The sequence below is a fragment of the Neoarius graeffei genome, chromosome 5, assembly GCF_027579695.1.
Source record: "Neoarius graeffei isolate fNeoGra1 chromosome 5, fNeoGra1.pri, whole genome shotgun sequence".
NCBI lineage: Eukaryota > Metazoa > Chordata > Actinopteri > Siluriformes > Ariidae > Neoarius > Neoarius graeffei.
The window spans coordinates 32,611,384-32,626,814 of NC_083573.1; positions in this window are offsets into that span (position 1 = coordinate 32,611,384).

Sequence of the window (15,431 nt, forward strand, 5' to 3'; positions counted from 1 at the left end):
GCGCTGTGGGCGGAGTCAATGCATCACCCCTCCTACTTATCATCTGATTGGTCAGAATGAGGGAAAGGCGGCAAAGATCAAGTCAAGGGTTTTTTTGATCTAACCAAGGGAGTAACTTTGATTGTGACATTGGTGGGGACACAAGAGTGATCCAAGGCAGAGCTTCCGAAAGGTGTTTTTTTTTTTTCCATTAGCAATCATAATTTCATGTCATGCAGATCTTATAGGTTAACGAGGGCAGTTAAGGAGTTGGTCTTTGGATCCCAGGGTTGCAGGTTCAAATCCCACCCTTACCTCTCCCTACATCTCCATCCATGGCTGAAGTGCCCTTGAGCAAGGCACCTAACCCAACATTGCTAGAATCTGATGATTCATTACTTTTACACCACACAATTCCTAATTTGTGTTTAAGCAGTCGTTCTGTCTCTTCCACAGAAATACATGAAAATAAGAATTAAAAACTTTAAGCATTTTTAGCATTAAATATTGTTTTTTTTTTAATTCAATATCTGTATTGTTTGACATTGGAGGGGGGAGGGTGTCTCAAAATTCACTGACTGCCTTATTGAGACACTTATAAATAGGTGCTACTGGTGGCATTTTCTATTCTGTAATTAAGCTCAAATTTAGTTAAAATGATATTTGGATAGAGTTGTGCTCATAAGTTTACATACCCTGGCAGAATTTTTGCTTTCTTGGCCTTTTTTCAGAGAATATGAATGATAATACAAAAACTTTTTTCCCCACTCATGGTTAGTGGTTGGGTGAAGCCATTTATTGATAAACAGCTGTGTTTTCTATTTTTAAATCATAATGACAACAAAAAACATCCAAATGACCCTGATCAAAAGTTTACATAACCCAGTTTTTAATACCGTGTATTGCCTCCTCGAACATCAATGACAGCCTGAAGTCTTTTGTGGTAGTTGTGGATGAGGCTCTTTATTTTCTCAGATGGTAAAGCTGCCCATTCTTCTTGGCAAAAAGCCTCCAGTTCCTGTAAATTCCTGGGCTGTCTTGCATGAACTGCGCGCTTGAGATCTCCCCAGATTGGCTCAATGATACTGAGGTCAGGAGACTGAGATGGCCGCTCCAGAACCTTCACTTTGTTCTGCTGTAGCCAATGACAGGTCGACTTGGCCTTGTGTTTTGGATCGTTGTCATGTTGGAACATCCAAGTACGTCCCATGCGCAGCTTCCGGGCTGATGAGTGCAAATTTGCCTCCAGTATTTGCTGATAACGTGCAGCATTCATCTTTCCTTCAACTTTGACCAAGTTTCCTGTGCCTTTGTAGCTCACACATCCCCAAAACATCAGCGATCCACCTCCGTGCTTTACAGTAGGAATGGTGTTCCTTTCATCATAGGCTTTGTTGACACCTCTCCAAATGTAACGTTTATGGTTGTGGCCAAAAAGTTCAATTTTGGTCTCATCACTCCAAATTACCTTGTTCCAGAAGTTTTGAGGCTTGTCTCTGTGCTGTTTGGTGTATTGTAGGCGAGATACTTCGTGGCATTTGCTTGGTTTTAACAGAGCCCCTGATTTTCCATTTCTAATCACAGTTTGAACACTGCTGACTGGCATTATCAATTCCTTGGATATCTTTTTGTATGGGCGGCACGGTGGTGTAGTGGTTAGCGCTGTCGCCTCACAGCAAGAAGGTCTGGGTTCGAGCCCCGTGGCCGGCGAGGGCCTTTCTGTGCGGAGTTTGCATGTTCTCCCCGTGTCCGCGTGGGTTTCCTCCGGGTGCTCCGGTTTCCCCCACAGTCCAAAGACATGTAGGTTAGGTTAACTGGTGACTCTAAATTGACCGTAGGTGTGAGTGTGAATGGTTGTCTGTGTCTATGTGTCAGCCCTGTGATGACCTGGCGACTTGTCCAGGGTGTACCCCGCCTTTCTCCCGTAGTCAGCTGGGATAGGCTCCAGCTTGCCTGCAACCCTGTAGAAGGATAAAGTGGCTAGAGATGAGATGAGATCTTTTTGTATCCCTTTCCTGTTTTATACAGTTCAACTACCTTTTCCCGTAGATCCGTTGACAATTCTTTTGCTTTCCCCATGACTCAGAATCCAGAAACGTCAGTGGCTGGATGAAAGATGCAAGAGTCTGTCTGGATCCCAGAAACTCACTCAGCTTTTATGCACACACATTGATTACAAGCAAACAGATCACAGGTGAGGATGTTACCTTTCAAACCCATTTGTGTCAACTTCTGTGCATGTTATCAGGCCAAAATCACCAGGGTATGTGAACTTTTGATCAGGGTCATTTGGATAGTTTCTGTTGTCATTATGATTTAAAAAGAGAAAACACAGTCGTTTGACAATAAATGGTTTCACCCAACCACTAAGCATGATTGGAAAAGATGTTTGTGTGTTATCATTCATATTCGCTGAAAAATGATCAAAGAATCATAAATTCTGCCAGGGTATGTAAACTTATGAGCACAACTGTATATAATTTAGTGATTGCCTATTATAGCATGATTCTGATTACATTAGTATTGCATTTGTAGTATACCCCCCCATTTTTTGTCTTTTTGTTGCCCCTCCATTTTCCATATTATGTCTTTTTGTTGCCTGTTTCTGTGTTTGTAACGTGTGTTATGATTTTCACTTCAGATGTGCTTGTGACTTCTTTTATGTTCATGCTGCAGTTACCAATATTCGTCTGTAGGTGGCAGTAAAGGACCATGGATTTGTTGTATCTAGCCTAGCCTAGTAGTAGTAGAAAGAGGTCTCTGTAAAACTGTGAACGCAGCAGACTCGTGGCTGTCACGCTGTTGATTCTGAAATGCAAGTCGCACATCTGCATGGCCATGCAGTAGCCTACATCTGACTACTTACATTCTGTAAAACTATTAGGTCTATAAACTTAACATTCATTCATCGAGGATATTATCTAACACCAAGTTACATTGCTCCAGCATTCCTTTTCTCTGCAGCTATGCAGTAGCCTAGCTCTGATGCGTCCTGTTACGTTGCTAAACCTGCCTAAGGAGCCGCAGCAATACTTTTATGAAGGGTTTCCATACATCAAAAGGATTTTGTTGAGTTTTTAAAGCTCGACGGAAACCCTGCACTTACATTCTTGACTTTGAAGAAGAATGAACGAATGTCTCGTTTCTTGGGAGGGGGGCCGTCATCCATGATACTCAAGTCAGCATGCGAGTCGTAGGGCAAGCATGCATGGACATCGAAGTCCAGCTCAATTTGTAGGCTGACGGAAAGTGGGGGGTGCGTGGGGTAGGTCAGGTGTGTACGTGTGAGATAAGGGGGTTGATGGGCGGGTAGTCACGGCTGCTGTGGGAAGTGTGCTGCTTTTACAGCAGATGGAGTGACAGCTGGGATAGCCAACCATGTAAGTTAGCGAGAAACAGGTAGCTAATCAGAGAATGATATCTATGTTAGAGGGGGGATTATTAGCAGTGTCATATATTTAACCCTTTGTGTGCCATATAATCATTGCTCAGGTTAGGACATCGGTTTTATTGATCGTGATTACACAGTAGCAGCTGAATATTGGTAGGGACACGTCCCTAGCGTCCCTACCCAAAATTACGCCCTAGGATCTAACCCTAACCGTTACCGGAAACAGTTATTGCTGCACAAGGGGGTCACACCAGATACTGAAAGCAAAGGTTCACATACTTTTGCCACTCACAGATATGCACCGTAATATTGGCTCATTTTCCTCAGTAAATAAATGACCAAGTACAACCCCGATTCCAAAAAAGTTGGGACAAAGTACAAATTGTAACTAAAAACAGAATGCAATGATGTGGAAGTTTCAAAATTCCATATTTTATTCAGAATAGAACATAGATGACATATCAAATGTTTAAACTGAGAAAAGGTATCATTTAAAGAGAAAAACTAGGTGATTTTTTTTAATTTCATGACAACAACACATCTCAAAAAAGTTGGGACAAGGCCATGTTTACCACTGTGAGACATCCCCTTTTCTCTTTACAACAGTCTGTAAACGTCTGGGGACTGAGGAGACAAGTTGCTCAAGTTTAGGGATAGGAATGTTAACCCATTCTTGTCTAATGTAGGATTCGAGTTGCTCAACTGTCTTAGGTCTTTTTTGTCATATCTTCTGTTTTATGATGCACCAAATGTTTTCTATAGGTGAAAGATCTGGACTGTGGGCTGGCCAGTTCAGTACCCAGACCCTTCTTCTACCCAGTCATGATGCTGTAATTGATGTGGTTTGGCATTTTCATGTTGGAAAATGCAAGGTCTTCCCTTAAAGAGACATCGTCTGGATGGGAGCATATGTTGCTCTAGAACCTGGATATACCTTTCAGCATTGATGGTGTCTTTCCAGATGTGTAAGCTGCCCATGCCACACGCACTAATGCAACCCCATACCATCAGAGATGCAGGCTTCTGAACTGAGCGCTGATAACAACTTGGGTTGTCCTTCTCCTCTTTAGTCCGAATGAAACGGCGTCCCTGATTTCCATAAAGAACTTCAAATTTTGACTCGTCTGACCACAGAACAGTTTTCCACTTTGCCACAGTCCATTTTAAATGAGCCTTGGCCCAGAGAAGACGTCTGCGCTTCTGGATCGTGTTTAGATACGGCTTCTTCTTTGAACTATAGAGTTTTAGCTGGCAACGGCGGATGGCATGGTGAATTGTGTTCACAGATAATGTTCTCTGGAAATATTCCTGAGCCCATTTTGTGATCTCCAATACAGAAGCATGCCTGTATGTGATGCAGTGCCATCTAAGGGCCCGAAGATCACGGGCACCCAGTATGGTTTTCCGGCCTTGACCCTTACGCACAGAGATTCTTCCAGATTCTCTGAATCTTTTGATGATATTATGCACTGTAGATGATGAGATGTTCAAACTCTTTGCAATTTTACACTGTCGAACTCCTTTCTGATATTGCTCCACTATTTGTCGGCGCAGAATTAGGGGGATTGGTGATCCTCTTCCCATCTTTACTTCTGAGAGCCGCTGCCACTCCAAGATGCTCTTTTTATACCCAGTCATGTTAATGACCTATTGCCAATTGACCTAATGAGTTGCAATTTGGTCCTCCAGCTGTTCCTTTTTTGTACCTTTAACTTTTCCAGCCTCTTATTGCCCCTGTCCCAACTTTTTTGAGATGTGTTGCTGTCATGAAATTTCAAATGAGCCAATATTTGGCATGAAATTTCAAAATGTCTCACTTTCGACATTTGATATGTTGTCTATGTTATATTGTGAATACAATATCAGTTTTTGAGATTTGTAAATTATTGCATTCCGTTTTTATTTACAATTTGTACTTTGTCCCAACTTTTTTGGAATCGGGGTTGTATAATATTTTTGTCTCGTTTGTTTAACTGGGTTCTCTTTATCTACTTTTAGGACTTGTGTGAAAATCTGATGATGTTTTAGGTCATATTTATGCAGAAATATAGAAAATTCTAAAGGGTTCACAAACTTTCAAGCACCACTGTAATTGCATTTTTTGTTTTCATGAAGGGCTTGAGTGTGAGAAAGAAACTCCATATGAAATCAGTAAAAACCTGGGTTTCACCTTCATGTACTTCCATTTGTACTTCATGTACGTAAAGAGAATAATACTGACATTCACCAGAAAAAATCATCTTTACCACTGTCCATGACCAGTCCATGAACAATGTCCTTTTGAGTAACACTTTCCAACTGAAAAACCTTCAGGTAAAGCAAAGATCAAGACAAGAGGGTTATATCTTGTATACATTGCAGGCTTGTAGTACTTGAGTCCGACTCGTGTCCTAATTTTAAGGACTCGTGACTTGACTTGGACTTGAGCACTGATGACTCGGACTTGGACTTGGACTCGTGCATTAACTGCATTCAGACTCATAAATTGGAGACAAGGACTCAGATTTTTTCTTTATTTTTTGTAACATGCCATAGTAGTTTGGCATAAGATATTTATATTTATATCTACATTAATTTTTATACTAATTTTGTGCAAGAGAATGCACATTAACCTGTTCATACATCATGTTCAGGAACAAACTAACATTACTGGCGCTAAAATGCCTGGAGAGAAGCCCCTAGGATTGTTCACTTTGCTTATACAGACTTCTTGCGCAGTGGGAAAAAATGCACTGCTGTGTGTTCCATACGTAGAAGAACTATCAAGGAGACGACGGGGACAACCTCGAACTTCAATCGTCATTTGGTGAGACTCCATCCAGAGAAGGAAGTGACATGCTATGTTCATTGATCTGTGGATAGTGGGGCTTGCTTGCTGACCTAAACTAGCTAGTGTTAACCCTCTCTCATGTTATTAGCTCTGTTGATAGTGGGGCTTATGTCAGACTCAACTCGGATCAGTCATGGACTCGACTCGAAATTTTCTTTAATGACTTAGACTTGACTCAGTCTTGAACACTGGGGACTCGAGCCTGGACTCGGACTCGAGGTTTAGTGACTCGACTACAACACTGATACGTTGTGATGAAATGTCAGGAGTGGCGGAGAAGTATGTGAGATTGGTGCAGGATATGTATGAGGACAGTGTGACAGCAGTGAGATGTGCAGTGGGAATGATAGAGACATTTAAGGTGGATGTTGGATTGCACCAGGGCTCAGCCCTATGTCTTTTCCTATTTGCCATGGTAATGGACAGGTTGACAGACGACATCAGGCAAGAGGCCCCATGGACAATAATGTTTGCAGATGATATTGTGATCTGTAGTGAGAACAGGGAGCAAGTGGAAGAAAACTTCGAGACTTGGAGGTACGCACTAGAGAGAACGGGAATGAAAGTCAGTAGGAGCAAGACGGAGTACATGTGTGTGAAGGAACGTGAGGACAGTGGAATGGTACAGCTACAAGGAACAGAGGTGGTCAAAGCAGAGCAGGGTCAACTGTACAAAGTAATGGTGAGTGTGGAAGAGAAATGCACAGGAGGGTGCAAGCAGGTTGGAATGGATGGAGGAGAAAAGGATGTCAAGAGTGATTTGTGACAGAAAGATACCAGCAAGAGTGAAACGGAAAGTATACAAGACAGTAGTAAGAGCAGCGATGTTGTACAGTTTGGAGACAGTGGCACTGACAAAAAGACAGGAGGCTGAACTGGAGGTAGCAGAGCTGAAGATGCTGAGATGTTCATTGGGAGTGACAAAATTGGACAGGATTAGAAATGAGAATATTAGAGGGACAGGACGTGTCGGACGGCTTGGAAATAAAGTGAGAGAGGCGAGATTGAGATGGTTTGGACACGTACAGAGGAGAGATCCAGAGTATATTGCATTGGGAAAAGAATGCTGGAGATGGAGTTGCCAGGTAGAAGGAAAAGAGGAAGAGCAAAGATGAGATTAATGGCTGTGGTGAAGGAGGACATGAGGACGGTTAACGCAACAGAAAAAGATACAGAGAACAGGAGGAGATGGAGAGACGTTATCCGCTGTGGCGACCCCTAACGGGAACTGTTGTGAAGTTTGGTGGTGGTAGCACAGATGCTCTGGTACCTTCTCCCAGATGGCAGAAGGATGAAAAGTCCATGAGAAGGGAGGTAGAGGGTCGTACACAATGCTAATGGTCTTAGAGATGCAACTGATGGTGGAAGACACATCAGTGTTGGGTAAAGAGAACCTCTGATCTTCTCTGTACAGTTCCCATACCAGATAGTGAGACACCTCAGGATACTTTCTATTATCTCCCTGTAGAAGGTGGTGAGGATGGAGGGAGGGAGGTAAGATCTTTTCAAATCTTGGTGGGTTTTTTTTTTAATTATCCACAGTTGCTCCATGTATAGAGGATTTCGGCCTACGTCATTGTTTCCATAGCGACAATATTTATGCCGCCATTTTGACGGTCACAAATATGGCGACTACCGGTAGCAATACACTGTTGATCATGACGAAGTCTCATTGTCGAGTATTTTATCCGGCCTAGATGACGCGAGTAAGAAGCGATATCACCAGAAAATCAATGATGCTGGTGTACGTGATCCGTACACGTTACCAGGCTATCTTTTTCTGGCTTTGCAGCGCAGGTGATCTTCCTGACCTGCAGTCAGGCGTGTGGGAAATACCAGGGAAAAAATATAAAAGAAAAAGGAGCGAGATGCAGAAAACACCTTCACTATCCAGCAACGTAGAGCATTTACAGGGCGAGCAGAGGGAGAGGTATTTGCAAAAATTGAGGTTAGCAGGCTTAGAGAACGACGTTTACCTGCTTCCACCAGGATTGTTCACTGATGTACGGAAGTACACGAAGCCCTCGTCTTTACCTGACTTCAGCCCACATGATCTGTATACCTATGTCGTTAAAAACCAGGCTGGGTAACATGCCTACATCAGTGGGTCGTCCCTGGAGCCGGTGGTCGCCATCTTATTACAGCTAAGGTTTGTTCACATTTTCATTTACTTTCGGTCCTCAGGATAAACAAAATGTTATTAAATGTCATTGAAATAACTTCTTAGTCTGTTGAGACATGGCCCGTTATAAATTTGCTGTTACCAGGCAATGACCAAGAACTGTATTATTAGAGTCGGTGTCTGTGTTGTAGCAGTGCACTAGCAGCTAGCTGTTAGCACTAGCTAATGTCAACAACATAGTAGCTGGTATGTTACTGTAGCAATGTTTACGTTCAGTCATTTGGATTAGACCCCGAAGCCGCCGCCAGGCGCCGCTAAAACCGCCATTTAGAATTTGAGCCGCCGCCAGCCAATAATTTTGTAAGCCAATTTGAGCCGCTATCTAATAAAATTTGGCTGAGCCACTAAGAATTGTGTACATCAAATAATGGGTTTATCCACATCATGAGCTACAAGAAAAGTGACACAAACATGATCAACTGTACACACTAGTAGTAACACAATAGAGACGTATAGGCATACACTGTAGAGATTTAGAACTGATATCACAGCACAGAGAGCCACCACAAGCTTGCCGTTGTGACTACCTGTCTGGCTTCCCGCCCCTCACACCGTTACCACGATACACTGGGGAACCCGGGAACCCACCCAGAGCATCAATCGACTCCGATATCGACGAGATGGCTGCATTCTTTGCCGCTGCTGAGGGAAAGTGTAAAGGTATTTTTTTGTTTGTTTGTTTGTTTGTTTCACATACTTCGAGATTGATTAAAAAAAAAAAGTACTCCACCACTCTACTTTCATCATAGTAAGATAGCTGCCAGTCCTTCACTGGTCATTGCTAGTGAGAGTAGATAGCTAGATGCCTTCCTTGAACAATCCAGATTAGCTTATTATTAGCATTGAACTACAATCTTGCTAGATTTATATTTACAATGAAGTAAGAGACCAGGGGACCTGTGGTAATTTGCTATTTATTCCCCCCATTTGTTTGATCCGTTCGCCCGGATATATGCCACACAGTGACGTCCAGTATCAGCCATTTGTAGCCATAAACATTTTGGTGGCTGCAGCAGCCATTAAGGTTTTGGCTGAGTCAGCTAGCCAGCCAATAATTTCATCAGCCAGCCATTATCCTGAAAATAAACGGCTTCGGGGTCTAATTTGGATGACTGTTAAAACCTTTCAGCCTCAAGTTTTTCCTTTACTGTATTTACTAGTTTACTGAGCTAGCGCGCTCGGGCAGGCTGGGAGCGAGCGCGCTAGCTCCCAGCCTGCCCGAGCTAGCGCACTCGCTCCCAGCCTGCCCGAGCGCGCTAGCTCAGTAAACTAGTAAATACAGTAAAGGAAAAACTTGAGACTGAAAGGTTTTAACAGTCATCCAAATGACTGAACGTAAACATTGCTACAGTAACATACCAGCTACTATGTTGTTGACATTAGCTAGCTTGACCTTCAAAATGGCGGACACCGGGGCGTCACGTGACCTGTGACGTCACATCGAAATCCTCTATATGGAGTGATGAAGGGTCCACGTGGATCCTCCTGACTTCAACAATCTTGTCTTTGGTTTTACTGACATTGAGAGATAAATTGATGATATTACAACTGTAATATCATCAGCAAACTTGACAGTGTGACTGTACTTTGCAGCACAGTCAAGAGTTTAAACAGCAGGGGACTGAGTACACGGCCCTGGGGAGTACTAGTGTTTAGTTTGGTGGTCCTGGAGGTGGTGTTGATCCTAATCACGATGTACTGGAGTCTCTCAGTCAGAAATTTCAGGATCCAATAGCAGAAGAAGGTGGTCAGACCCAGCAGGTTCAGCTTTCCTCTGAGTTGTTATGGGACGGTTGTGTTAAATGATGCACTGAGGTCTATGAACAGCATGATCATATCATTGTCCTTTTTATCCAGGTGGGTCAGAAACAGGTGGATGGCAGTAGATATTGAGTGGTTAGGACGGTAGACGTATAGGAATGAGTCCAGTGTGGTAGTAAGACTGCTCTTGACGTATTTCGAAACAAGCCACTCAAAGCATTTCATGATGGCAGGTTTGAACGCCATAGGCTGGGCGTCATTGAGTCAAATCACAGACAATTTATTTGGCACAGGGATGATGGTGATCATCTTGAAGGGCACAGGAACAGCTGCTTGGTACAGTGAGATGTTGAAGATATCCCTAAGGACATCCCCATGTTGATCAGGATATTCCCTGAGCATATGGCTAGGTATAATATCAGGAACAGCAGCTTTCCATAAGTTAATTCTGAACAGATAGTGTCAGTGGAAGTTCTGATCATCTTCCCTGCTGGAATATTGTTCTGTGCTTTGAACTGTGAGTAGAAACTGCTCAGTGTTTCTGGGAGCAAGGCATTGCCATCACAGCCATGTGATGTAGCTTTGTACTGTAGTCTGTGATGACCTGAATACTTTGCCACATGTGCTGGGTGTCCTTGGTGTTTAGGAAGTGGCCATGGATTCTTTGTGCATAGTTGCGCTTTTCCTCTCTGCTAGCCTGGGACAGGTGGGTCCTTGTTATGCTGAAGGCCCCAGAAACAGTTTGGCACATTTCAGGAGTGAACTGTATGCTGGGATTAACATAACAGGCATGTGGTTGGAGCAGCTGACTATATGATGTTTCTGGAAATAAAATGAATTAGGTTACAGTTTCTTGCTACAGGTTGAAGCTCATTTGAATATTTAACACAATACATAACTAGAAGAGCACACGGTAGATGTATATCACCACCAAGCTACATATTACCTACATCAAAATCAAATCACTTGAACCTAGGATAATACTAAAGCTGTGCACCAAGTTTCATCCAAATCTGTTCACTACTTTTTGAGTTATGTTGAGAACAGATACTTAATCTGTTCTCAACATAACTCAAAAAAAAAAAGTATGGTCATGAGCTTTGGGTAATGACCGAAAGAACAAGAACACGGATACAAGCGGCCGAAATGAGTTTCCTTCGCAGGGTGGCTGGGCGCTCCCTTAGAGATAGGGTGAGAAGCACAGTCACTCGGGAGGAGCTCGGAGTAGAGCCGCTGCTCCTCCACATCGAGAGGAATCAGCTGAGGTGGCTCGGGCATCTTTTTCGGATGCCTCCTGGACGCCTCCCTGGGGAGGTGTTCCAGGCATGTCCCCCCGGGAGGAGGCCCCGGGGAAGACCCAGGACACGCTGGAGGGACTATGTCTCTCGGCTGGCCTGGGAACGCCTCGGTGTTCTTCCCGAGGAGCTGGCCGAGGTGTCTGGGGAAAGGGAAGTTTGGGCTTCCATGCTTAGACTGCTGCCTCCGCGACCCGGTCCCGGATAAGCGGAAGAAGACGAGACGAGACAAGACGAGTTGAGAACAGACAAAAAATTCTGGATCTGCAAACATATCCAGAGTCACATCAAAATCTAATCAATTGTTCCTTGGCCCATGGCTCACCTTTCCTCCAAATTTCATCAAAATTCGTTCACTACTTTTTGAGTTACATTGGGAACAGACAGACAAACAAACAAACAAAGAAAAAACGGAGGCGAAAACATCCCTTATCAAAAAGAAGTATACTTCAAGTTCATTTTATTAAATATACTTCAGTAAAGTTAAAGTATATTTCCTTAAGTATACTTTTGTGTATCAAGTATACTGATATCAGTGTACTTACAGTATACTTGTCAGTAAACTAATCTAATACTTCTTGGGACTAAATTGGCCACTTTTAGTTTATAAAAAGTATACTTTAAGTCTAAGAGAAGTAAACTCTGAGTATACAACTATTATTTTTTATTTTGTACTGCAAGTATACCACAAGTAAACTTATATACTAATAGTTTACTAGTTCTATACTTGTTGTACGCTCTTTAGTTTACAAAGGTATACTTCATAGTGTACTGGAAATATACTATGAGTTTACTTGTTTTATACTTCTAGTCCACTTTTTAGTTTACTAAAGTATACTTTGTAGTGTACTGGAAATATACTATTGATTTACTCGTTACACACTTCTAGTCCACTTTTTAGTTTATAAAAGTATACTTTATAGCATATTGGAAATATACTATTAGTTACTGGTTATAACATCATTCAATTTTCTAAAAGGATTAAAGATTTGTTTCGTTTTAAATGTTTGCTTTGTTTGCCGAAAACGAACCACATCACGGCCTACAAAAACTCACCATCCGACCTGCGGAAGCATATTGAGGTCTGTAAACGTTTTATTCCAAGAGAAAGCTTGTAATGAAGTTGTCTGTGCTTTTAGAGCTAGCGATAATGTTGCAATAGCTATGCAGTCTGGTTAGTCAAATGACTTTCTAGGGATTTGCCCGCCAAGTTGCCGTAGCCTTGTCCACGGCTAACGTTAACACATAGCTAGTTAACTTGGACACTGTTAGTTAGCATGTAAAAACAGAGTTACGCTAACATGAATAACGTTAACTTATCTGAAGTCCTTTCAGAAATATGTTTTAGCATAATCTTGCAAAAATAAACAGAAAGTAGAAATCTTTCTTTTCTAGTAGCATTAGCTACCCAGTATGATTTCGAGTTTGAAAAGAGTTTGCTAGCATGTCAGGTGGCACTTCACTGCCTAGCTAGCTTAACGTTAAACCACCATGATGGCACAGCATGTGTTCATTTTGTGAATTTACATTTCTGTCTTTGGTAACGGCATTAGGTTTTGTAAGCGTTGTGGCAATAATACAATGATGTGTTGATAGAAAATGTACTTTTAATACTTAAGTATTTTTAAAAGCAAGTACTTCAGTACTTTAACTTAAGTACAAATTTGACTGGACAACTTTCACTTGTATCAGAGTAACATTTGACCAGTGGGATCTGTACTTTGACTTAAGTAATGAAGTTGGGTACTTTGTCCACCTCTGAAAGGCGGAAGAAATATTGCAAATGTCTGAACTATGAAATGTGTGAACTGCAAGTTCTTTGGCATTTCTGTCAGTCCACAACTGTGCGCAAATTCTCTACTATCTTTATAGTTTCTGTCCAGCTTAAATGTTGCAGTTGAAAGTCCTTCTCAATGATGGAAATAAATGTTTATGTGGTCTTCTTTGCAGCAGCTTGCTTTTACTATCAAAAGGATAAGCACAACTACAGGGCAAGTACACTTAAACATAAGGCACAAATATTTTAATACTTTATTACACTTTTGTTAAGTATATCTTGATCAAAAGTTGAAGTATAAACTTAGGCCCAATCCCAATTCTAATTTCTACCCCTACCCCTCTGCCTTCCCCTCCGCCTTCCCCTTGGCCCTTCCCCTTGAAACTGAGCTACAAGGGATAGGGCTTGAAATTCAACCCTTACGTATTGGGATAGCCCTTCAACGATCGCATACGTCATCGCGTACCTCCATCAGCGTTTACGTTAGCAAAACGCAACCAAATGCGTCATTGGCTGCGACCAGCCGCTACAGTCAGAGCCAGAAATCTCTGCTGGCAGGGTGTGATTTGTTAACTAACACCACTGAATGGGATATCTTTGGCGCTTCGTGCACCACATCCGACAGAATGAGGTGTCAGAACACTCATGTAAACAATAAAAGCGAGAATAACAGAACAAAACGTATGCAGTAAAGCAACCGAAAACAATACTCACTCCCAAAGCTTTTTAGCAGCAGCTTGGATTTCAGAAATCGCTGCTCATTCTCAGCTCGAAAGCGAATCAAGCGGCGTGTTTCCTCTGGATAACAACTTAAAACACGTAAATAATGGAGAAAATACATTTATGACAATCTTTCGCCGCGGGAACCGCCATCTTTCTGAAATCCGCATGAAATCTCGCTGAAATCCGCATGGCATTGTGGGAAATCACTCAAACCCCTTCGTTCGGAGTCTGCTCCAGGAAAATCTCCGTTTGGAGGCGTACAGAAGCCCTCCCCCTTCCCCTACCCCTCCGCGTTAACTGGGATTGGGATACCCCTACCCCTTCACGTGAACGTGCAAAATGGAGGGGAAGGGCCAAGGGGTTGGTCCAAGGGGTGAAATGGGATTCGGCCTTAATATACTTAGGCTTTTCTATATACTTTTCAGTATAAGCCAGGTATACTTATGTATAACTTTATTAAGTATATCTCTGATAAGTAAATAAAAAGTAAACTGAAGGCATACTCTCTTATTTTTAGTTTAAAAGAAGTATACTAGAAACACACTTGAATAAACTTCTTTTTTGTAAGGGAAAACAAAGTCGGCAAAGCTGATAAACCCTTCAAATGAGGCCACAGCAAAATTTCAAGGAAAAGAAAGTTATTTTACCTGCAGCTTTTGTAAAGTGGAGTGTCAGTCAGTACATCATCCTTTATGTTGGTGCCGTTTGGTTTGACTTTTTTTCTTGCATGAATATCGAATCCTAATTTCGAGTTGTGTGATGTAATATTCTAAGTCTCATTGAGTACATAGTTAATGTTATTATTTTAATGGATGAATATTATTTTACATAAGTGCATTATTTTCACAATGATACCCAAATTAATTTTTTTCTTAACAGATTTAGCCTTACTAAGAAGCACTTTTAACCTGATTTAAAAAAAAAGAAAAGGTGAAAAACTATAAATTGAATGTAGCATGTTTCATTTGTTTATAGAATGCATTTATATCATCCTTCTTCATTTTTTCTGTTATTTATAACTTTAGAAACAAAAATCTATTGTATTATAAATAAATGCTATTTCGTGTACGTTTTTGGTCTGACTTTGTGTGCCAAAAAATTTTATAAAGGTGAAAGAATAAGAGGCGGCTCGGTGGTGTTAGCGCTGTCACCTCACAGCAAGAAGGTCCGGGTTCGAGCCCTGTGGCCAGTGAGGGTCTTTCTGTGTGGAGTTTGCATGTTCTCCCCGTGTCCGCGTGGGTTTCCTCCGGGTGCTCCGGTTTCCCCCACAGTCCAAAGACATGCAGGTTAGGTTAACTGGTGACTCTAAATTGACCGTAGGTGTGAATGTGAGTGTGAATGGTTGTCTGTGTCTATGTGTCAGCCCTGTGATGACCTGGCAACTTGTCCAGGGTGTACCCCGCCTTTCACCCGTAGTCAGGTGGGATAGGCTCCAGCTTGCCTGCGACCCTGTAGAAGGATAAAGTGGCTAGAGATAATGAGATGAGAATGAA